The sequence below is a fragment of the Microtus ochrogaster genome, chromosome 17, assembly GCF_000317375.1.
Source record: "Microtus ochrogaster isolate Prairie Vole_2 chromosome 17, MicOch1.0, whole genome shotgun sequence".
NCBI lineage: Eukaryota > Metazoa > Chordata > Mammalia > Rodentia > Cricetidae > Microtus > Microtus ochrogaster.
Genome location: NC_022019.1, coordinates 32,156,276 through 32,179,814, shown reverse-complemented (window position 1 = coordinate 32,179,814; position 23,539 = coordinate 32,156,276). Strand labels below are relative to the sequence as shown.

The window sequence follows — 23,539 nt, the reverse complement described above, 5'->3', positions numbered from 1 at the left end:
GAGAGAGGAGAGAGGAGAGAGGAGAGAGGAGAGAGGAGAGAGGAGAGAGGAGAGAGAGAGGAGAGAGAGATACCCTCTCTCCCTTTTAAGGAGACCAGAAGTCATGGCCTAAGGCCATTACACCAAAGCTATTGGTGGAATGAATTCTCACAACAGTAAATAGCAATAAAAACAGTAAATAGAAAAGGGCCCATTCAGAGTAACCACCCTCACCCATATAAACACACACACACACTCTCTCTCACACACACACACACCACACACACACACACACACACACACACACACACACTCTCTCACACACACACACACTCAAAAGAGTTATAAAATAATTTTGTTCCTTAAAGGTAGTGAAAATAAAATATATTGTCTATGTAGTGAAATAAATTCAACTCAAACATCCTTCCTTCTTCGGAGCAGAGGTAAGTTAAGACACTGGAATGGCTACCCCTCCAGTAGAAGAGTCACTGTTGGGTCTTCAAGACACCCAGAAATGGTCCAACGGTAACACAGATAACTCTGGAGAACGAAGGGGTGAGCCTCCTCCAAGGATAGCAACCGAAGGCATCTGACCCTCCCTTCCCCGGTGAAGGCAGGCAACACTAGCTAATCCCAGCTTCTTCACCCTCTTAACTTATGCTTGGCACCTCAGAACGCTTCACAAGAGATTTTCCAGGCAGACGGCCACCAGTAACTCGGCAGATTTCCCATGCGAGTTGAAACCGCCCCCAGACCAGGCCAAAGTTGACCTCTGAACTAGTTATGAAATTAAGGGGTATAAGGGGCTTGCTCAATGAACAAATGAACAGTCTTAACCTAATTCTGATGCAACTATTTACCCTACTTATGAGCCCAAACTTTTCAGACACTTCATTACCGTTCATTTAGATATAAATATCTTAATTCCACTAATAAATCATTCTTATCTCTTCATTAATAAGAGCTTCTTAAGGGTCATTATTAGGTAACGTATCCCTGGCCCTCTCAAATATGTCATCCTAATTAATAAAACCGTACATCTCTATGAATAATGTATAGTTCAGGGTCTTCAGTAATTAGATTGAAATGAAGTTTTATCGTACTTCACTTTCATTCCACATAGTAGGAGACATATATAGTTCTCCGCCATGCCTATACGGTACAGCTCACCCAGATAAGCCTCTCCTTTTACAGGCAGTGTGAGGATGTACCCAGAACTGATGTCTTCAAAACAAGCACTGTGAAACAAATGTCTGATTCTTCGGCCAGTGTGCGCCAGCCTCAAAACAAACAAGCCATTATATGAAGGGCAAAGCATTGAGATTACAAAGCCAGTGGAGAAGCAGGCACCTTACCCGCTGGTCAGCACTGTAGAACAAAGTCACAGGAATTCCACGAATCCATGAAAAACTCCAGGTTCCCGAGCTCCCAATCAGCCTCCGCGGCCGAGAGGAGTCACCCGGGACCTATTCTCCCTCCAGATGCCATGTTTCCCTCGGGTTTTCTGACTTTGATCTCTCAGCTACATTTCTAAGCTCTGGCCTATTTCTCTCTCATGCCCTTCAATTTTTTGCTTTTAAAACTACAGCCTGCATTTTGCTCAGAACAACTACAAAAGTCAGGATGTTTGAAACGCAAGGAAACATAAACTCCTCCCAAACAATTCAAGAGTCGGCTTCCACTTTTCTTTCTTTTTTTTTAATTTTTGATGTCCAGTACTATGTGAATAAACTCACGCTGGAATTTTCCAGGCGATCCTGTGACCTCACCCTGCAAATTAGACTCAACCACCAGGCGTTTTGAAACCACCATTATTCAGTGTCATGTGAGAAGCCCTTGTTTTTATCCCCCGCAGGCATTTCTAGCTTGAGGGGAGAGTAAAATTCGGTCCAGGAGGAAGGACAGACAGACGTGGCTACTTTGCATGTTTCTGCCCTGCTATGGAAGACAGCCTGTGCTGGACAGGCAAGAACCCAGGCACACGTTTCCCTGGATTCTTTTCCCCACAGGCCTGCTGAACAAGATGTGCGCCAGAAGGTAATGTGGCCACGCCCCAGCCCTGTCCACACTGCAGAAAGCAGTCTTGTTTCCCTGCATCCGTATGCTATCCGCTGGCAAATCTGATTCTTAATTTGTATGGTTTTCCCCTGAAAGAAGGAAGCAGGCAGGCAGGAAGACAGCAAAGCTAACAGCTTAAGGCTCAGTCGCCCTTTAATTTTAGTTTATAGATGAGACTTGATAAGTCCCAGAAGCAAGTAATTAGCAGGCATTTGTTAATTGGAACGACTGTGCTTTTGTGATGTCCCTTCCCCCTTTCTTTGCTTGCTGTCCTTCAGAGCTTCCAAATCTCCTCAGAAAAGGCCAGTCCTTTGATCCACAGCCCAGAAGAACCAGGACCACCCACTCTGAGCACTGTCCCCTCTAACCTTGCCCTGTCTCCTTGAGGTTGACCATGCTGTTCTGTGTTCTCATCAACTGACCTTGAGGCCAAGCCAGGGCATCTCGGGAGCCCAGCACCCTGAATAGCATCTGGCTCCCGCTGGCTGCTCCCCTCAGGATTATCAACCGAGAACCATCAAATGGCATTTTATAATAAGGACCAAGACTGTTTTAACCCTCCAGGGCAAACTGAAAGTCACCAAATCCAACGTAAACTGCAGTAGAACTTGGGTGCCTTCAAGAAATAGTGTCTTTGAATCGATTTTTTTCACTCCTACACACAGTGTCTGCAGATGCCACAGGCCATGGCGGCAAACGGTCCCTTGGAGGACAGGGGAGGGAACTGGACTGGGTCAGTAACACTGGGCTTCAGCCAAGCTCAGGGTGGAGGTGCAGCCGGCAGGCAAGATGGCGGGCTCTGCACAGAAGGCGCTCAGGCTCCTCCGCCTCCCTCCTCTGCTTTCATTTTCCCTCTCTCAGGAACCTCTTTCAGAGGATGATGTCAGTGGAAAATGACTCCACCATGCACGCCCGTTATAGTAGCATCCCTGCAGATCTGAGCTTAACTGTACTGAAACTGTCAATCAAGCAACATAAAGCAGAAAAAAAATAATAAGTCCTTCTCAATCCAAGCTCTTTGAGGACTATTAGGTGTCTCCAAGCCCTACCCTGGGGGCTCCAGAGACCTAGGTAATTCACTTATTATGTGACTGGAACATACAATCCTCTGCCTCTGCTATACCCCTATATCTTCCAGGACCGAAAATGGCTGGTCTCTATGGTTCAGAACGAGCGCCAGGCACCACACAGTGCTCCACAAAATCAAATGCTCATGATGAGAACTGTATTTCTATAGATAATAGCAGGTAACGGGAGTGCTGGTGTCGTTATTGTCCATGTAAGAGACCTGAAAGGGAAGCCGCCCTGAGCTAATCATAGGCCTCTTCTCGGATGGTTTGACCCTCAGCAGAGAACCAGGGCCCTTGCGGAGAGGTGGCCCCATATGACACCTACATGGAAGTGGCTGGCGGATGCTGAGGAAATGAATAAGTCTACAAAGAGAGCAGGATGCTGAAGCCAAGTGCTGTTTTACCTTATATGCATACAGCCTCGAATACAACAAAAGAAAAACCTCAGTAACTGTCCTTGGTGGTCCCAAGATCCAGTCTATAACAGAAGTTTCTAGAAGTCTAGGAATGTGGGTGCAGTTGCTAAAAACCCCACTTATTTCCTTGCAGCCTAGCCCAGGCTGAGGGAGACACCATCCCTGGTCTTTCCATGGCAGCACCGGAAGGGAGCAGAAGTGTGCTGAACCAGGCGATTTCCTCTCCACGGAACTTCATGTGTACACACAATGGGAACTCATTTCCTCCTATTGGTTTTTGTTCAGGCCGTTTCCTCTGATAGGGATGTGTTCTACTCACTCATTGTTATCTGTTCCAGGTTACTACTCAACGTAAGGCAAGGCCTGTCCAATTGCAATCATATCCAGCTCGCCCACTCGGCGTGGCCTCTCCCTCTTTCCTATGTTATGTAAAGCATCATGTGTTAAGGGTCAACACAAATGGAGTTAATGTCAGGTTTCTTCTTTGTTTTTGTGCACACACATATGAATGTGTGCATGTGTGTATGTATGTGTGTATGTGTGTGCGTGTATGTGCGAGTGTGTATGTGCGTGTGTGTATGTGCATGTGTGTATGCATGTGTGTATGTGTGTATGTGCATGTGTGTGTATGTGCATGCATGTATGTATGTGTGTATGTGCATGCATGCATGTATGTATGTGCATGTGTGTGTATGTGTGTATGTGCATGCATGCATGTATGTATTGCATGTGTGTATGTGTGTATGTGTATGTGTGTATGTATGTGTGTATGTATGTGTGTATGTGCGTGCGTGCATGTGCATGTGTGTACGTGCATGCATGTATGTATGTGTGTATGTGCATGCATGTATGTGTGTATGTGCATGTGTGTATGTGTGTATGTATGTGTGTATGTGCATGTGTGTATGTGCATGTATGTGCATGTGTGTATGTGCGTGTGTGTATGTGTGTATGTGCATGTGTGTATGTATGTGTGTTGTGCATGTGTGTGCTCATGCCTTTGGAGGGTGCCATCTTGATTGGCCGCCAGTCAGTTTGTTTTGCTTCCTTTATAGCAACAGGGTATGAAACAAACAGATTTCAATCTACATTCCCAAAGGGAGGGGCTGAACTTTTTGAAAATGATTCAGGATGCATATGAAGATTTTTCAATCTTTAAATTTGTTGATTGGGAAATTTTTGAAAACTTTCCTTAAGTAAAAGCTGAACCTTAGACGTTTGGTTCCCAGGATACTATATGTTTCCATTTTTACTCCCTTCTGTTTCTGAGTTTCCTTTTCACTATTCTGCTCCGGTCTCTCCCTGGATTCCAGACCATGCTCCATGCCTTTGTTTGTGCATCACCCAAACCGTATGACCCAGAACTCCAGCAAACACTTGACTTGTGAAAGTCTCTGCTGTTGGCGGGTTCTCGGCGGGGGCTGGGAGAGTGGCTGTGACGTGGGCTCCTCACACAGGCAACTGGGTCACCGCATCCAGGAAGGAAGCAGCCTTGCTTATTCTCTCTCCAGGCAACAAAGCCACTGCCCTTCCTTGGGGGACCAACCGGAGGGCCAGAATGGACCAATAGCTGTCACAGGAGCCTTTCTTCGCTCCAGAGACAATCAGTCACTCACTCACTCACTCACTCACTCACTCACTCACTCACTCATTTCCAAAGAACTCAGGAGTTGGAGCCTAACATGGTCCAGTCACCACCCACTTGAACAACCTGAAAGCAGGCGGAGTGGAGACAATTAGTTTTATCTGTGCCAAAACAGCTCAAGGCACGGCCTGCTGTGGAGCTGGCTCATGAGCTCCATTTTCACACAGGCTGATAGGAGAGACTTCCCAAATGGAGGCCCTCTGTCTTCAAAAGCAACTGTGTTTCAACTCTATTAGAAGCAGGATGACCCCTTTGGTCTGAGATGACATGTACTGGGGTCTCACCATCTCTACCAAATGTAAACATTCCCCAAAGCCTAGATAAAATTCTTCTGCGGGTAAGGCCTTCTGCATTTTGCTGAAAAACAATGCGGTTTTGTGAGGGCTGACAAGAACTGATGAATTTGCAGAAATCCTAGGTTGAAGTCGCTGATCTTTCTAGAACCCTTAGAGGGCTGCGGTCATGCACTCACCCCAGAAAATACATGTGAACTATCACGCACTTAGTTGATTGTTTATTCTGTGTACCCCCTTTATATCGGTGTTTCCATTCAATCCTGTTCCTCAGAGAAGCAGACAACAGACACCATCTGAAGGATGAGGAAGCATAAGTTCAAATAGCGTTGCCTGAAATCGTGCACGTGGTCTACAGTGAGACTAGGGTTTACAGGGTTTGAGTGGCCCATAAGGCTGTGCCTGGAGGTCTGTGAATAATTTCCATTTAAATCACTGGATTCTTCTAATAAATGTAGATTCCTGGGCCCCACCCCAGATATCCCAAGTCAGAATCTTGGGGAACAGGCCAAGAAATCTGATTTTTTTTTTAAAAAAACCAAGCTTCCAAAGAGTTTAAGCAGTCAACAAAACCAGTTTTTGGAGCAGTGTGATGAGTTTTTGAATGGGGATAGCAAGAAAGCAGGTTTTCCTTTTCCTGGAGTCCCAGCTGGGTAAAGTCGTGGAGCATAGATACACGGTCCTGTCACACTGTTTCAAGTCTCATCCCGCTGGCCTTGACCTTGGAGACCTGTCTTTTGGTTTTTAACTGGCCAGGCTCTCAAGGGTGAAGAAACAGGCCAATTCCTTTTGTGAGATGCATTGTTCGTCTTCCTCAGAGGAACACAAGCATAAGTGTCACTTCTGTGGCAATTAAGCAACTAGAACTCGCTTTTGTAAAAACTGAGGTCACTCTAGACAACGCCTAGCTCAGCATTTTAGTCCTCGTCCTCTGACCATTTCCTCCACCTGCCAACATTCTTCTGTGACGTCTGAATAAATAGAGAAAATAATACAGATCCCTGGTTGAAGATCCAGGGGCTCAGCTGGCCCGTCTTCAGTGTTCCGAAGCTCTGCTGCACACAACTGTGTGCACTCCAGGGTGAAATGTATTCAGTTTACATTTGCAATGGAAAGTCCCGCCTCTGTTTGCGTGAGTGGTGAAGCATGAGTCTGACTCACAGCTAACCCTCACCTAAAGAAGTGTCTGTCTCAATAATAAAACACTCCATTCATTGCACGTACTCAGAGAACATGTATTGAGTGTGTACTAATGACCAGACACCGGCTTTTGCACACGACACAATACATGAGGATTCCTACAAAAGATAGTGTGGTCAACATGAATGATAGTCTACCGTGATAGATTACAATAAGGGAACAGAGCTAGGCTCTAGAGTCGTCCTTTGCTAAAGCTCAGGGAGCAAGCAAAAATCCAGGAAAAATAACAAAAGAACGGCAACTTGTCCACCTTCACTGCACTTTTGACAGCGGCAGTGTTGTTGCGTTGTAGCTCAGCCTGTAAGTGATACACAGGTCATCTTTAATTAGTAATGGGAGCCAGTGCAGTCTGCTGGCCTCTCCCCAATACACTCACTCTAATGAGCGTGATTCATTTCCGACAAAGCCCTGGAAGCTTCCTGGGGAAGCATTTAGACCTCAGTTTACCACCTGCCGCAAGATTTATCTGATTCTTTTCGCCTGTCCTACCAGGGAAGACTCAAACCCATTCCTATAACTGTGGCTTCAGGCAATCCATCCCCAGAAGGTGCCTCTGGCTCAAAGGTGTACCTAACAGCCCAGCACACCTTCCTACAAGCCCCACCCACCAACCTTAACCCTGTTTCTCCTGGCCTGATATGGTGGTTGGAAAGAAAATGGCCCCCAAGGGGAGTGGTGGCACTATTAGGAGGTGTGGCCTTGTTGGAGGAAGTGCGTCACTGTAGGGGCGGGCTTGGATGCCTCTTTTGCTCCAGCTTCCTTCAACTGTAAAGTGATCTCCCGTTCCCTGCAAGCTAAGATATAGCCAGCACCAAGTCCGCTTGCACACAGCCATGCTCCCCATCTTGATAATGAAGGACTGAACTTCTGAGGCCGTCAGTGAGCCACCACGACGAATGTTTTCTTTATAAGAGGTGCCGTGGTCATGGTGTTTCTTCACAGCAATAAAACCCTAACTAAGACATCTGCCCACTGCATCTCTTTTGATAGCCATGACGTCACACACTTGACAACAGTCTTACATTCCACACTTGGTCCCACTCAATATCCTCCCTAAAGTGTTCCCGAAGGTCAGGCATGTCTTCCTAATGCCCACATCCCAGGGTTACACGCCCAGTTCCTATCTTTCTTAAACTTCCAGATCCGGCATTGTTTCTCACTCTTACTTGGTTATGTAAAACCTTAACGTAGGACAAAGCGGATAACATGATCGGCTACACAGACCCAACAGCACATACAGAGGTCATGCTGCCCACACACTGTGCCAAACTGCCCTCTTTGAAACGCCATCCACCTTGGGTGTGCACGCATGCAGAATACCTACGGTGCCCCTTCAACAGGTATCCTCCACAGCTGTGCCACCCACTCTTTTCTAGGTTGCTTGTGTCCTCAGCAAAGTCCTGCTTTAATCTCAAATATCCACCTTCTGTGGATAAATACCAAACTCACCACACCCTGCGCCCCACAATTCTCAGGACAGCTAGGACTCCAGCCTGCCACATGCTCTTGTCATCCATGCCACCCGGTATTTTCAGAGTCCCGGTTGGTATCTCTAGGTTCTGTCCGACCTCCATAATCCCTAGCAAAGCTCTGACTGCGTTGCTCTGTAACAGCCCATCACCTCCTGCTTTATGCTCTCTGACACTATTGAAGCTCCGGGAGCCTCGAGGACATCTAAAGGTAAGAGGACGGTTGGTGTCCGCCATCGATTTCCACCACGATTGAGATGGTCTCTTTGTCATTCATGGCCCCCGCAGGCCCGACTGGCTCTCTTGTCCCCACCTCCCGTCATGCCACAGGAGGACAGGGGCTACAGACCTGTGTTGCCACACCTGCTGCTTTAAGTCCATCCTGAAATTGAACTCAAGCTGGTTGAACAGTGAGTATTTCACCCACTGAGCCATTTCCTTGACCTCATCATCCTGATTTCTGCAAAGGAACTAAACAGCGTTGCAAGTGACTTGGTCACTGCCATGCTTCCTACAGGAGCCAGGACTTGAGTCTCTGTTGAGGGTCTGCGAACTAGAGAGTCTGCTGCCCTAAACCACTTTATTTATTTATTTTGTGTGTGTGTGTGTGTGCATATATGTTTATGTGTATATACGTGGCTGTGTGTGAAGAAGTATGAACACTGGAGGCCAAACTCAGGCACTGCACATTGTTTTATGGACACAGGGTCTCTCATTGACCTGGAACTCACCAAGTAGGCTACAATGTCTAGAAGACAGGGATGTCTCTGCTTCTCCAGCGCTGGGATTACGAACATGTCATCGTGCAGAACTGTGTTTTACATATGTTCTGAGACTCCTCGAAGGAATTAGAATTCCTACTGACTCTTACTAAGCCACTTGCCGGTCCTAGCTTTTTACTTTTAGATCTCTGTCCACTAAATGAAGCAAGAGGAACTGAGGGCCACACTGTGAAGGGTAAACCGCGATGATCTGAGATACCTCTACCCTTTCTTCTTTCTCCTAATCTTAGAATCCAGGGAGGAAAAAATCCTGGAAGCTAACCTTTCATGTGTTTGAATAAACAAACATGGAGGAAGGGAGATACTTTATAGAAAATGAAAGGGGTAATGACAATAACTATTATTACTGCTGTCCTTATCATTATTAAAGATGTATTTCTTTCTCAACTTGAAATATTAACGTCCTCAGGGCCTGGGGTCACATGTCCAGCTGAGTGACATGGCCTTTTGCAGTTCTGGTCTCTCATGAGATCACTGATACTGTCAGAGCCGTAAAGACCCAGAGTATAAGAAGAGACATGGCTGGGGCAGCAGAAGAAGCCAGAGGGGGAGTAGACGCAGCCATGTGCCTTCTGCAGGAGCCCTCTCAGTGTAGTGGGTTATCACGGCCAGCACACAGAAGCCAGCTACCATCTTTAACCTTTTTATTAAAGACAGAGTGGCCTCAAATTCTAAGTGTCCAACCCACTCAATTTTCATATCACAAAGCAAACATTATCTATGTAGCATGCACCCGAATTAAGAAATCAGACATGGACAGGGTCCCGGAAAGCACCTCAGGGTTCTCCTGGTCCTAGGTATTCCCCAGGGGTGACCTATTCCTTTGGTCCCGCTGGCTGGCTACATTTTTGGTAAAGCTGGAGTCACTGCAGAGGACAGAGTTCTTCCAGGAGCCTGTTCTGGCAGCAATTGCCATTTCAAAGCAGGAGGGGGCATGTGTGTGAGGGAGTAATTTTGTGTGTAGGAGAAAAGTGCTTCTAATTTTCAGTCCTGAGAATGTGAGGGAAGAAGGAGAGCGTGAGGGAGGGAAAGGACTCAGCCACAGCCTCCCCGGCTCCTCTTCCAGCACAGGTTACACCCTCATGACCTGCATGTGTGTGTGCATAGGTGAGCAGGAATTAGCCAACGGTCGCATGTTCCCCAGGAGACTGCTCTTGTATGGAACATACGGTTTTTTATCTCCTGCTTTGAACCAGTGAGGAAGGTGGGATGTTACAGACCTAAGTCCAAGGTTTTCTGAGTTCTGCAAGACTGGAATAGGAAGCTCACTGGTGGCCCTCATGTCCACAGCTCTGGCAACCAGGGAAGCAAGGACCAAACGGGTTCACAGGCTGTGATGCGCTAAGTCTCTCAGATAGCTGCACTCTGCTCTCCTGACCAAGTGTGCCGGCCACACTGCCATTTTTTTCTTGCCTTCTAATGCATCAAAATAGGAGGTGCAGTGGAGAACAGTAAACAAGTCTGCGGCCACAGAACCACTGACTGGGGAGTTTCAATACCTCCTGGAGAGGAGCGAAACAGCCAGGCTTCTACAGCGTCCTGAATGGTGACATTTTCCAACTCTGCACACAGAGCTCTCCCAGGCCAGTATTTCTACAACCATCAGCCCCCCAATTACTTTTCCTCATCAATGATTTAATCGGGTCTGGGTTATATAACACACATTCTAGCCTGAGGTGGGGATCGGTGCTCTTTAGTGGTCAGTGAGAAAATTAGCAGTTTTCATTGAAAAGGTAAAATTTCAGTATGGCAGAGTGTGGGCAGGGTTCAGTTGGCAGTTGGGGGAGGGGGGGAGGGGAGGAGACAGAGGCCAAGGAGGGGGAGCAAGAGCAGCAGAGTGGGAGAGGCAGGGGAGGAAAAAGAGGGCCCCAGTGTGTGGTAGAAGAGCAGCTTAGTGATCTTTAGGTTAAACATCAACCCAAGGATTTTCCTAGCAGGAATCTGCCTCAAAGCAGGCCGCAGAGGCCTGCAGCATGCCCTGGTTTTCTGGACATTAACACCTGGTCCCGAGCAGGGAGCCAGCTGGGCGTTTTCCTCCCTCCTTCACCCTGGGTCCTCTGAGCAGACCCAAGGTAGCTGAAGGAGAGAACCAGAAACCCATCATGTCCTTGTTCCTCCTGCTTCAGGGAGGGAGGGAAGGTGGGCACCGCCCGCTGCTGATTGGAGCTAAGATTAATTAGTTCCGTTGGTGACCTTGGCGCCTACCGATGGGACAGCGGGTCTTTGGGTGTCTGAGGAAGAGGGCCGCCCCTCAGGACTGGGCACTACTGCAGACACAATGGCCGTGAGGGTGGAGCGGAGGGAGAAGAGGAAGCTGCAAAGTGGGGGTGACCTAAAATCTGCACACCATCTTTGAAAAGCAGCTCGGTGGGTTCTTCCCGCCGCGTGAAGCGGTATCTTTCCCGCTGCATGTGTACCGTCTACGTCTTTGCCTGCTGGTTCCATCTACCAGTTTTCGACCAATGTCCAGCATGCTAGCAGATGTTTCCAGAGGCAACAGCAGCCTATTATTGCGGTAGACGACGAGAATTTAAAGTACTGTGGAACGCCCATCTGCTTTTCTCGTTGTGTTTGGACCTGCTCAAAACCCTTTCCCTCTCTGCTGGTTCACTATTCCACAGGGATCAACCGTGGGCTAAAACTGCCAGAACATAGTGGTGTGTGTCCTGGGCTGCATAAATGGAAGTATTATATCCTGAATAAGGGCGGTGCCGTAACGACCCTAGCTGAAGCTTACAGCCTCTAGTATGCAAAGGACTGGCCCTCTGTGGAGACCTGTGGCCTGCTTATGAAGAATACCGAGTGCTGAGACAGGGTGAGCATTGACCGTGATGGGAGCCAGACTTCCATTTCAGCACAGGGAAGAATTTTCTAAGCAAACATTGTGGTTTATGTGCATCTGAGGTTGCGCTGGTCTACTCTGGCTGGAGTCGTTAGAAACTGGGGTCCTGCTGGTCTACACTGGCTGGGATTGCGCTGGTCTACACTGGCTGGAGTCATTAGAAACTGGGGTGGTGCTGGTCTATACTGGCTGCAGTCCTTAGAATCTGCTTGTTCGAGCTCTGGGAGCAACTGGATATAGATATGACCTGCACCAGATCCTCACTTTCCCACTGGAAGCTTCCTTCTGATTTTCACCCAATGGTAGGGAAAGGGCAGCCCCATTCTACCCAAGCCATCTACCCATTCTGGTGCCTGAGTGCCCAGAGCAGGCTGGCAGCAGTTGCAGCACAACCCGTGGGAAGTAAGGAGTTAAAAAAGACCAAAGCTGTTCGATGGCCCCAGCTGCCCCAGAGGCAGCAGGTCCCTTTGATCCTGCCTCTTAATTGCAGCTTAGCTGCACCAGGGAACTTTAAAGAAAAGAAACAGGGAGACTTGAGAGATAGGGCTTGTTTTGTTTCCTGAGGGGATGGTCTTTGTGGCGGCTGCCAGGAAAGTGGTACTCCAGAGCTCCTGATGGGTTTCCTAAACAGGAATGCAGTCTCCCATCCGAGCATGGAGCTGAAGAGATACCTAGGAAGACTGAACCTATGGAGGCCACTTGGTAGGGATGCTAGGAGCAGACTTGAGCAGGAGACTGAGCAGGGAAAGGGAGCCATAACTTAGCATAGCAACAGGCGGAGCAGACCACAGACATCCCACATCCCAGAGCAGCTATGCAGGAGCAGTGAGCATCCTTAGAGGAGGAAGGAACTTCCGGCAGGAAACACACCGCACAAGGAGGGAAACGGAAGATGAAAAGTGTTCCTCGCCAGGTGGCAAAGGCAGATGATCCTAGCTGCTAGGAAGGTTGGGGCAGAAAGATGACAAACTCAAGACCAGATTGGACATTTTAGCAAGACACTGCCTCGAGACTAAAAGAGAAAGAACAGGATGGAGCCCAAAGGGTTTGCCGAATGTGAGAAAGACCCTGGGTTCTATCCCAAGAGCACAAGACATGTTTCTAGGAATTCTCCCCAATTAGCAATGTCAAAACAGCACAAAACTCCTCAGATTTGAATAGCGCTCTCTCTCTCTCTCTCTCTCTCTCTCTCTCTCTCTCTCTCTCTCTCTCTCACACACACACACACACACACACACACACACACACACACATGCACCACAGAAAAGTAACAAAAGGCCAGCTAATTCTCAACTAATAATGAAGATAATTCCCTGGCCCTGACCTGGTACTACACCAAGTTTCTTTGTGAAAAATGTCCCCTGGCTGAAGAATGACTTCCTGCCTGCAGAATATACCAGCAACGGCTTTTGTCTGCTCTGTTTGGCTCCACAGGGAGTAGGTGTGCCATGGCCCTTTTCCTAAGCAAGCCCCCATTTTGCAATCCCCAAGGAGGCATTCTTGCCTGAGGCGCTGAAGGCTGCCAAGGTGTGTCTCACCTTTGTTCGGCCCCTGATTAGCTTATGACTTTGGCAGATAACTCTCTCCCCATGCCTCCCTTCCTTCGGAAAACATTTTAATGGAAGGAGCGGGCAGACGCAGCTCTCAACCTGAAGCTGGCTATATAGTATGCACTCAATAAGCTCGATACACATTTGCTCTGTTTCATTCTTAAAAGGTTATTGGTCAATTAAAACGCACGCCCCACCCCCACCCATCTGTGTGTGGACCAAACAGGCCATCCAGCAGGAAAGACTTTCCCTAAATCGGTGTAGCTTCGTTCCTGGCTCCAGGAGAGGGAGAGCCTTGCTGGAGACTGAGAACCAGGATGCACCCCAGAGGAGGGTGGATTGACAGGAACACGAGGTATGAACATAACAAGATATAAGATCTCTACTCAGGCCTGGACTTTTCCCTGTGTGCTCTAAGGATGTCTTCATTTATGACCTGGAGCATAAATGCGGCGTATAACACGCCACGCTGAAGGCGCACAGCCGGTCCTATATACTCACCACACCCTTTGGAGAGCATGGGGAGAGAAAGAGCGCTACATCTCAAGGGACTTGAAGACTGACAGTTCCCCAAACTCATTTACTGGGTGTTTAAGGTCTGATGAGGTGGACACATTTTGGCCTTTAAATTCACCCACCACCTAGAAAAAAAACGTGGGGGTTATTCATGGCTGATTTCTAAAACATGTTTCTTGGGGAAGAAGAAATTAAGATCTCTGAAGCAGATACATAGACTTGGAGGCCTTGCCGAGGGGCGGTGATCAAATGTCTTGTACAAGTTGTGAGTCTGTGTCCACCGTGACCACAGACATCTTAGGCATGGGAGATGTCCACATCTTACATAGTCACAGATGCTTGCTGTGCTGTCATCCCTGCCTTCATCTTTTCAGCCCTAGCTGGGGACTGATCCGATCTCCAAGTGAGACTGGGTATCTTGCAGAAGCTGCCTGGGTTAATGGGTGCTGGCCTCTACCCTACATGGGCTCTTCAGGCGAGCTATCCCAGACCCATCAACCACTGGCACGTAGATTTCCGCACGCTGCTGTAGTGCTACAGATGCTCCCCAGTGAGGAGGATGAGTGGTACCATCATCTCCATCCTCTGGGAGCTTGTTAGAAAGGCAGAGGATGAGCCCCACCCCACCCCCACCCACCAGACCTACTGAATCGGAATCTGTGTTCTTAATAAGATCCCCAGGTGACCGTCGGGCACAGGAAAGCTGTTCTGTTCAGTCCTTGGAGGTATCTGGCAAAAGGGTACCAACCACGCCAAACACTTTCTCATCCTGAGAATTTGTTTCTATGAAGTCCTTACAGCTAGGTTCAAGAGAGACCTGCCAGACCCCAGAAAAACAAGACACCCAGTGTCTAGTGACACCACACTTCGGAATCACCATCCTAAATAGTGATATCCTAAAAATACGTATTTTAAAACGCAGACACAAAAGTCTTGATAATTTTGTTTTTAAATGTTCTACCTCTGAAAATCTATACATCTGAAAGATGCAGCCATGAAAGAAACATGTTCTCTTATCCACGCACTGTTCTGTGGCTTTCAACACGACTGAGAACAAATGTTTGCCGCCAAAAGGGTCACTGCCAGAGACTCTTGCTCAAGAGGGTAAAATACATGTAGGAGGCTGCGATCATTAATTTTGATTGTCAACTGGTTGGAATCTAGAATTACCATGGCAACAAACCTCTGGGCATGTCTGTGAAGGAGTTTTGAGATTGGGTGAAGTGAGATGAGAAGTCCCACCCTCCTAAAAGTGGATGGCACCATTCCAAGGACTGGGGGGGGGGGGATCCTCCGATTTGCTTTTCCATTCCTGACTGTGGATGTAACCCAGCCAGTTCCCTCAGGCCCTGCTGCTGCCCTGGCTTCCCTGTCCTGATGGACCATACCCTCAAACCGTGAGCCAAAATAAACTTCCCTTCCGACAGGTGCTTCCATTCCGTATTTTGCCCAGCAACAAGGAAAGTAAACAAATGAGTCCCGTGGATTCATGGTCAGCAAGGGTTTTGCTTACTTATTTTTTTTAATTATTATTTTGTTCTTTTGTGTGTATTTAGTTTCCTAATTCTTTGTTAGCTCCTAGTTTCTTCTGGGCCACCTACTACTTTTTCCAGGCTCACCATTGGTCCACTGCCTGCTTCTCTTTATGTCCCTTTTTCCGCATGGGAGTGAAGCATCCATGACATCAAGTTTAGTTTCAAGACAGTTGTCTTGGGCTTAGAAATTGGTAGCCTGGGGCCTAGGCAGTGCTCCATCCTCTCCCCTCTTTGTCTTTATCTATACGACAGCTCCACAGATGCATCCCATAGATGCCATTGTTGGTGACAAGTACCACGTGGAGAGCTCACCGCTCACCATCTCTCTCCACCCTACTCCACTGGCTGGCCTCTATCTCTCTCCATCCACCTTGCAGTATGGCACGATCAGTATCTCTTTAGGGCAGAAGCTGTAATGTATCTCTGGCGCGTCTGAGCTCGGGCCAGCTTCTCTTAATGTCCTGTTATGATGTCTTTCGGTTCCTCTCCTTCACTTTTATCCACCTCCTTCCTACATTATGCCTGAAATATTGTAAAATTTTTGTCCAGAGGCATCACTCATGACAATGGTCTAACTCTAGCCCTATTTTCAAATCCCAATAGAATCTTTAGGTAGTATCATAAGTATATCGTAGGCTAAAAAATTTCAACTCTGCTGTGTGGCTTTTCAGTCCGACCCTACTGATTCCAACTGCCCCATGCAGCCTGATTGCTCACTACCCCAAAACACAGACTCCTTATTCTACAAAGTCAATCTGCTCATGGTCTCTGACCCTCACCACTGTTCCTCCTCCCTGAGTTTTTGGCCCCTGAACTCCCCCTGCTTTTTTGAGGACACACTCCTATTATAACATATGTCTTTAGGTCAGAAACAACCACCATAATAGTAGCTCCTCAATAACAATGCCAATGTGACCTATACATCACCAACTACACATGAAAACTGACAGTTTAAAGTAATACACTAAATAATATATAAGCTGTACTCGCCCCTCACTAATAAAGAATCTTATCCTTGGCCTGGGGTATAGACTTTCCACATTAGAAAGGCTGATGTAGACAAAAATGCTGACATTTAGAGCCAAGGAAGGGATCCTTCCTCCATGAAGCCCTGTCTACCTTCCGACCCAGACACAGCTCTTCTTTCCCAAATTCTCAGGACGTTAAAACAGTAAGCTCTAAATCACCTTATCATGTGCACTTCCCCGGTACTTTTAGTTTGATTAATTGAAGCTTCCACTTAGGATGCCAGAAATTTATAGATTTTTTTTAAAAAGATAATTCAATCTCTTAATTAAAAACATTACTGTCCTCTCCAAATTGTTAGGGTTGGGCTCTGCTCGACTGTGTAATATACGTTATATGAAAGCTTCAAGTTAGAGCACAATGTGATTCACTTGGCTCATCCTTAGGCATAAATTTCCATTGGTGGAAGGACTAACTTTTCCACTTTGGGGCTACTAAAACTTGTAGTATATTCTTCACCCCCACTCAAACCCAGTTTTCATTTCACTTGTTAAACAGGAAGTGGGAGCTGTACTCACTGGAGGAAATAGTAAACATGAAATCTGAAGTAGCATACACCCATACGACATCGCCGTAACTACTACACGCAGAATTTACCAGAGTGGAGACTAAGTACATCTGAAATTCCTAAAACAACTTCTCGTTGGACCTCAAGACTTCAGCTCTAAGTTATTTACTTCCATCTGTCTGTTACGTATTCAGCTGAAAGCCTACAGCTCTGGTTACCCATAGGACTTGGGAGTCTCTGGGGCCTTAGTTTAAGTCATAGGCAGGCCAGGCATTGCCATGGTGTGGCTGTCACCCAGTCTTCAGAGTTCTTTTCTTCTGTCAGCACACTGGGAGCATTGGTGACCAGGTGGGGCCCTGGCAATCTTCTGAAGCTCCCATTGCAGAAGATATGTGTAAGGCATCTTGCTTGTACCGAATGTCCCCATCTTTCTACCATTTTCAGAGACGGGGTGAGAAGATCTCAGAGGTACAGAAGGCTGGAAGGTTGCTGTCATGGTGGACTTTGGTAGTCCTTGGCCTGCAGGACATTTACAACTATTCATGGATCGTGCGTTCCAGAAGCATCTCACTGCTGTGGGACTGGGTATGGGTCAGCCTTGGCTGTATCTTAAAGCTACCTCTCCAGGGCCTTACCTTTATGCTGTCTAGGTCTAAAACGGCTTTAAGAAAGTACCAGGTAGGGACATGAATTTAATGTCCTCACATCTAGTACTGGGGACATTTAAGAGTTCTCTTTTTTTTTTTAATTGATTTTTATTGAGCTCTACATTTTTCTCTGCTCCCCTCCCTGCCTCTCCACTTAAGAATTCTTATTGTGCTTACAAAACCCGAGTCAATCAACCTCAGGGAGTGGGAGAGAGTATAAAAGAGTACACACACACACACACACACACACACACACACACACACACACACACGCAAGCACACACACACGCAAGCACACACACACACGCAAGCACACACACACACACACACACACACTGAGGCTGGCCTAGAACTCCCTATGTAACAATGCACGTCTCTGAACGTCTGATCCTCCTGCCTATAGCTCTTGAGTGCTAGGATTACATATAGACCCCACTCTGCCTGATTTTCTGTGGTACTAGGTGAGAACTGACCCTAGGCTTCAAGGATGCCAGGCGAGCACTCTACCAACTCCAGACAAATCTAAGTGTTTAAATCTAGTAATAACTCATCTCTTGGAGTTCCACCCAGACAGCCTTAACCTAGGCTCCTACTTTAGCCCCCCCCCCCCAATTTGGGCTATTAATGGAGATAACGCCAGCCAGAGCCCTTGTCAAGTGCAAGGAGCCCCACATCTGCTGTTCTTCGGAGCTGTGGTTTGCTCTTATCTTGTTCGTCAGGGTCTTCTTCTCTAGCATTGTGCATGGCAGATAGCTCAGGAAAGAAGCTCACGATGTCACAGGGCATCTCCCAGTGTCTTTTCTCTTTCCACTAAGGTGACTTCCACCCAACAGCCAGCTTGCCACGGATGCCCCTAACCTGGGCCCAGCTCCTTCATCACTGGAGACACTGGGCTGATTTAGGGGAGGGAAAAACGTTCAAAAGAGAGGCTGAATTTTGAACCTTCTCTCTCAGTTCTATGCTAACTACATCCTCACACAGTTTGCCTTTGTCCAAAGACAGGATATTCAGGGGCAAAATCCCCCAAACCACCACCATCAAAACAACTTAAAGAGGGGGAAATCAACTAAAGCAAAACAAAACCCCTGCATTTATGAAAGAATGTGGGGACGTATAATCCCCCGGGGCAGCATCAGGTTTCCTCATAATTGCATCATGGGCTGTCAGGGGCAGGCAGCAGCTCAGAAGTGGGAGAGGGTCTAAGATTTCCTTTTGTTCTGGCTGGCATTTAAGGCTTTATCAGCCAAGTGCCCATGGTCCCTTGCCACTGCAGGCTGAAGCTCTGGTTGCCGAGACTCCGAGAGCTCTCAACAGCCACCTAGTCTGGATATGCCAAGCACCCTGACACCACGGCCCGTCTCTCGTCTCTCTTTAGGTTAGCCATACAACACTGACGGTCAGAAATACAGCAGGGGTGAAGGAGAAGCAGATGATATCTAAAACTTAACGACCTTCCTAAAATCTGTGTTGCTTGGCTTCTAAACACCGTGTCTAGAGTAAAATCAGTATCTGACGATTAACAATGCTAACTTAGTATTAGCCAACAATGATGTTTCAAAGCCTTTGAAATGTGGGTTTTATGGCAGGTGTGTTTGTACTGAGACACTAGTGCAGGCACTAGGTAACCTGTGTTCTAACCAAACCCAAGAGCTGCCCGAAGAGTGTTCAACAAACGCTTGTTGACGGACAGATGGAATAGCTGACCCACAAGGCCTCAGACAATGCATTCTTTCTCAAAACACTGAAGTACATTGTTGGGTCCAAGACGTCCTGTCATATTGAGGGGGAGAGTAAGAGAAGGCCAGCTGAAAACCGTCCACCAGCCTAGGGCCTGGGCTCAGCCAAGAACACTGGGGCCTTAGCAAACATACCTGTTTTTACTCAGCGCCTAGTGGAGGCGGGGCCTAGCGATGACGAAGCCCTTGGAGGCCCAGGCCTGAAGCAATCACCTTTGGCTCCCCACTGAGACTAAGGCTGCAAGGGACACTTTACACACATTTTCAAGAAGGAAACCAAAAAACTGGCCTGACTGAAATGCTGGAAGAAGCAACAACATCAACAACAGTATACTATCACTGACTGACAGAGCCCAGATAAAAACTTCTACTTCAACCAAGTTCCCAGCTCCACACAGCAGTGGGCCCATGTACCTGGCTGTCTGAGGGGCTCTTCCAGAAAGGAAACTTGGGTTCCAGACCCTTGATTTGCTTTCAGAAGCCTCCTCCCTGCTCTCCTTACCTAGGGCCTCAGACTGGGCCTCTGTGACTGGAAAAACTGTCCTGTTCTCTGTGGGGTCATGACCTTGGGGTTCTTTTGTGCTCACCTGATTGACTTTTGACCTGCAGATCTGTCCTGAGGGAGGCTCCTGTCTGTTGCCCTCTCTCCCACACTCTCACCCCCACCCCTCCCTTGCCACCTACTTCCTCTTTGCCCGCTCTCTCTCTCTCTCTGTCTGACAAGCCAGTAGTAGCTCTCAAGGACCCAATGGCCTCTCAGGGATAGCTCTCTGAGGACTATGTTTTCTACAACCACTGCTGTCCCTGTGCCTCCCCTCTTCACTGACTAGAGCCCTTCACCCCCTGCATTGTGTCCCCTACCTACTTCTGCACTGCTACCATCTGTTATCCTGGAAAACGTAAACACGTCAGCCGTCAGCCTACCTCTCTTCCCACATTTTTTTCGTGCTGGTAAGAGAATGCAAGAGGAAAGGGAGAGAACACACATCTCAGGCTGACCCAACGCCTTCTACAGGAGGAATCCGCTGAAGCTCAGTGTCTAAACCCTCTCCTGCCGACTCCTGGTTGAAATCCTGAGCGTCTGCTCTTGGATTTCTATGGCGCTCCCCGAGCGCGGGACTGGCTGGGAGCCATGTGATATTGATTTGTTTTCACCATGGCAACAGCAAATTAAAACAACGAGCAAAACCGAAGGCCGGCTCTTGGGCAGGGAGGCTGCAAGACCAGTCTTTCACAAGCATCTTTTTCCCCCTTCCACCCAGTTCTCTCCACTTAGTCAAAGTAAAAATAGCACCGACCCCTTCGGGCACGACGGACGGCACCCTGATGCCGACTGTGGGAAGAGGCCGGCTGGCCCAGCCTCTTCTAAAGCATCAGACCCGACCCATGGACAAAAGTCCAACAACCATGCTTGGAAATTTTGTTTGTTGGCTTAGCATACACATCTTTGGAAAATGTGTACCAACTTGACAGAGACCGGAGGGTTTTGTATTTGTGGCCTTACATGTCGACACCCCTAAGACATTGCCAACCAGGTCTCCAGACAGAGGACTCCTCCCTCTGTACTTCACCCAGCTCCCAGCACCAAGAGACAAACAACTTTTGTTACTGTCGTTTGTACAAGACCACTTTCCTAGGATTCTAGCATAAGACAAAGTGTGATAAGCATTACACGTTCTAGGACAGGGGAGAAACTGAGGTAGGCTTTTGCTCAAGGCCACAGAAGGTGGAGGGAAGGGAGGACAGGACGGCTGGTAGCGGGGACTCCTGGGAACTGCAGTGTCCTCTAACCCAAATTCTTTCTTTTAAAGGCACCTCACGAAACGCTAGCCTTTCCCCTGATCTGTGTAACCAAGGCTGTCACCAGCGTGCCACCTGTGACACTGGGTTAACAGCACACACGATTATACTTTATTTCCTTTGAGCCATCTGCCCTAGAACATGGTGTTTTTCCTGTGGACGCTGCTGTCAACCACCAGCCAGGCAACCTTGAACTTGGTGGCATAACCTGGGCCTTAGATGATGGCTCCAGGGGAGCTGGGAATGCCCCCCCCCTTCCCAAAAGTCCACGCAGGTAACCTTACAGAGCCGCACCATTTGAGAGTTCGGCCAGAAAGAAAGTGAAATTCATTCTCCCCAAGGCTTTTCACTAGCCAAGCCAGAAGCCTGCAAAAAACCCTGCGCAGACAGGCGGGTCGGAGAAGCCACCCTCTTTGGCCCCAGAAGGGGGATGGATGGGCTGTGGGTTTAAATGGGAAGACATAACTCAAGTCCTGCCAATCGGGAGTGCGAATGTTCCTGGCCTGGACATAGAGAAATATTCCTCTCCACGAGCCGAATAAAAGAACACACAGCAGAAATAGTTGGGGGATGACGTCAGGAGTTCTGGGCCAGTGTCCTGCACTTCTCCTTGAAAGTAAAGGCAGTGGGTCTAGAAGAATCTACGTGGCATGACCCTTCTTCCAGTGAACGCTGCTGTCCCTCAGAATGGAGAGGAACAAACTTCCCCTTACAGAGATTGTAAAAATGTCTCCTGCTTAATTTTTTTGTTCCTCCATTGTCACCTAAATATACATATGCCCTCATAGATATTCTCCTACTTAAATCTTTGTCTTTTAAGGGGGAAGTAAGATTTAGAAGAACGTTGGAACATTCCCGGGGGTGGTGGTTAGGCGAGTTTTTTTTTTTTTTTTCTCCTCCGCTTCGGTGCTTGCTAACTATTCTAAAAATGTTACACATTTATTGTAAACACATGCTTCCACGGCCTAACAAAAAAGCATGGTTTCCTCATGCCTGGCAGAAATTTTCAAACGGAAAAGGGCAGAAAGAATTCTTCAACACAGCGAGCTCCTTCCTTTCTCCTGGGCCAAGTGTGTTAAAAATAAATCTGCTTCAACCTTTCTCCCGGCTGCCGCTGCTTCTCGGCAAGAAAGTTGATCTGGCTGGGCGTAGTGAGAGCCCAGCTTTAAAAGCTAGCCTGCTCTCATTAAATTATTCTGCTGGCTGTGTGTTCTCATTAAAAATGCATACAGATCAGATAATTGCAGTAAGCATTATTAACCCAGCTTTACTTTTGAATATAATGGTCCCACTTTTAAGCTGGAAACAAAGACGGAGGCTGCCAGGAAAAGCAATGTAAACATTGAACTACAGTGTCTAAGACTAGCCAGGAAGCTACCTCTGGCTTGGTGGTTAAAATGTGCTTTTGAAACTCAATTAAAGCCGTTGCCCTGTAGCACCAGGGTGGCCCCCAATTTATAAGAAACAGACATATTTCTGTTTCAAATGTTCAACCGACTATTATTTACCATGATTTTTTTTAAAAAAAATTCTTAATTTTAAGAGTGTTTTCAAAGAACAGGATCCATGTAAACTTTATTCTGCAGCTCACTAGAGCAGTAAAAACATTCTCTAAGAAAACAATGGCCTGGATCTCTCATATAATTAAAAACAAATAATATATAAATGGGTCTGTTCTTTAAATAAATAAATAAAACCCTCGGTTTTCTGCCTCACCCCGAACGGGGCGGCGTAGATTCCAGCTTTGCCATCTCTTCTTCTCAAATCCAAATGTTACGTAAAACTCCAGGGTTTCCTGCGAGTATTCCGTTCGAATTAGTGGAATCCGGTCTCCCTGGCTTCCCTAAGCACACACATGGAATGCAGCATACTGCAGCAAACTCTAAACATTAAAAAAGGGGGGGGGGGTGTCCTCCTACCTTGTTTAGCTCTGCTTGTCCTCCCCATGTACAGTAACCCCAAGAGCATCTGGCAGGACCGAGTGGCCGCGACTTCTCCACCGCATCATGAGGAAGGGTGGTCCATGCAAAGAGTTCTCCGTCCGTCCCTGTTTATTGTACTCTGCGAGCCGCCGGCTGTGGCTGGAAAATTTTACCTTCAGATGATGAAGCAAAGACAGTCTAAACTCTGTTGCTGTGAGCTGCAGCCCTTCCTTCCCACAGGCCCCGCCCAGGAGCGGCCAGCCAATCCCTGGCCAGATCGTCAATCCTCCTCTCCTGAAACTGGTCCTCATAGGATGACTGACACAGCAACACAGCGCTGGCAGGGTCTGAAAACAGTGCGTCCATACTGATGGAAGAGGGATCTCCCTCTCCGAAGAAAGCAGTCACAGCACCGAGGCGAAGTGGTACATAATTGGCAGAGCCCGCAGAGGGGTAGCTCAGACAAACACGCTTCGAGACAGCCAGCCCGGAGCTGGGAGTTGCATCGTAAACACTCCGGGAAACACGAAAACTCCTAAGATGGC

General features: G+C 47.7%; 1 protein-coding gene across 8 annotated transcripts in view; it reads right to left on the bottom strand.

Moving 5' to 3' along the window:
* Positions 1-23,237, bottom strand: part of Mbnl2 (muscleblind like splicing regulator 2) — a 151,274-nt gene extending 128,037 nt beyond the window's left edge. For 4 of the 8 annotated variants that reach the window (XM_013349323.2, XM_013349325.2, XM_013349328.2 and 1 more), the window contains exon 1: positions 22,992-23,236. The gene's annotated coding sequence lies outside the window, so the exon portion shown is untranslated. Of the gene's footprint in view, positions 1-22,991 lie in introns of all 8 variants that reach the window. The other 4 variants (XM_013349324.2, XM_013349326.2, XM_013349327.2 and 1 more) reach the window with 2 other exon arrangements.
* Positions 23,238-23,539: the final 302 nt, after the last annotated feature.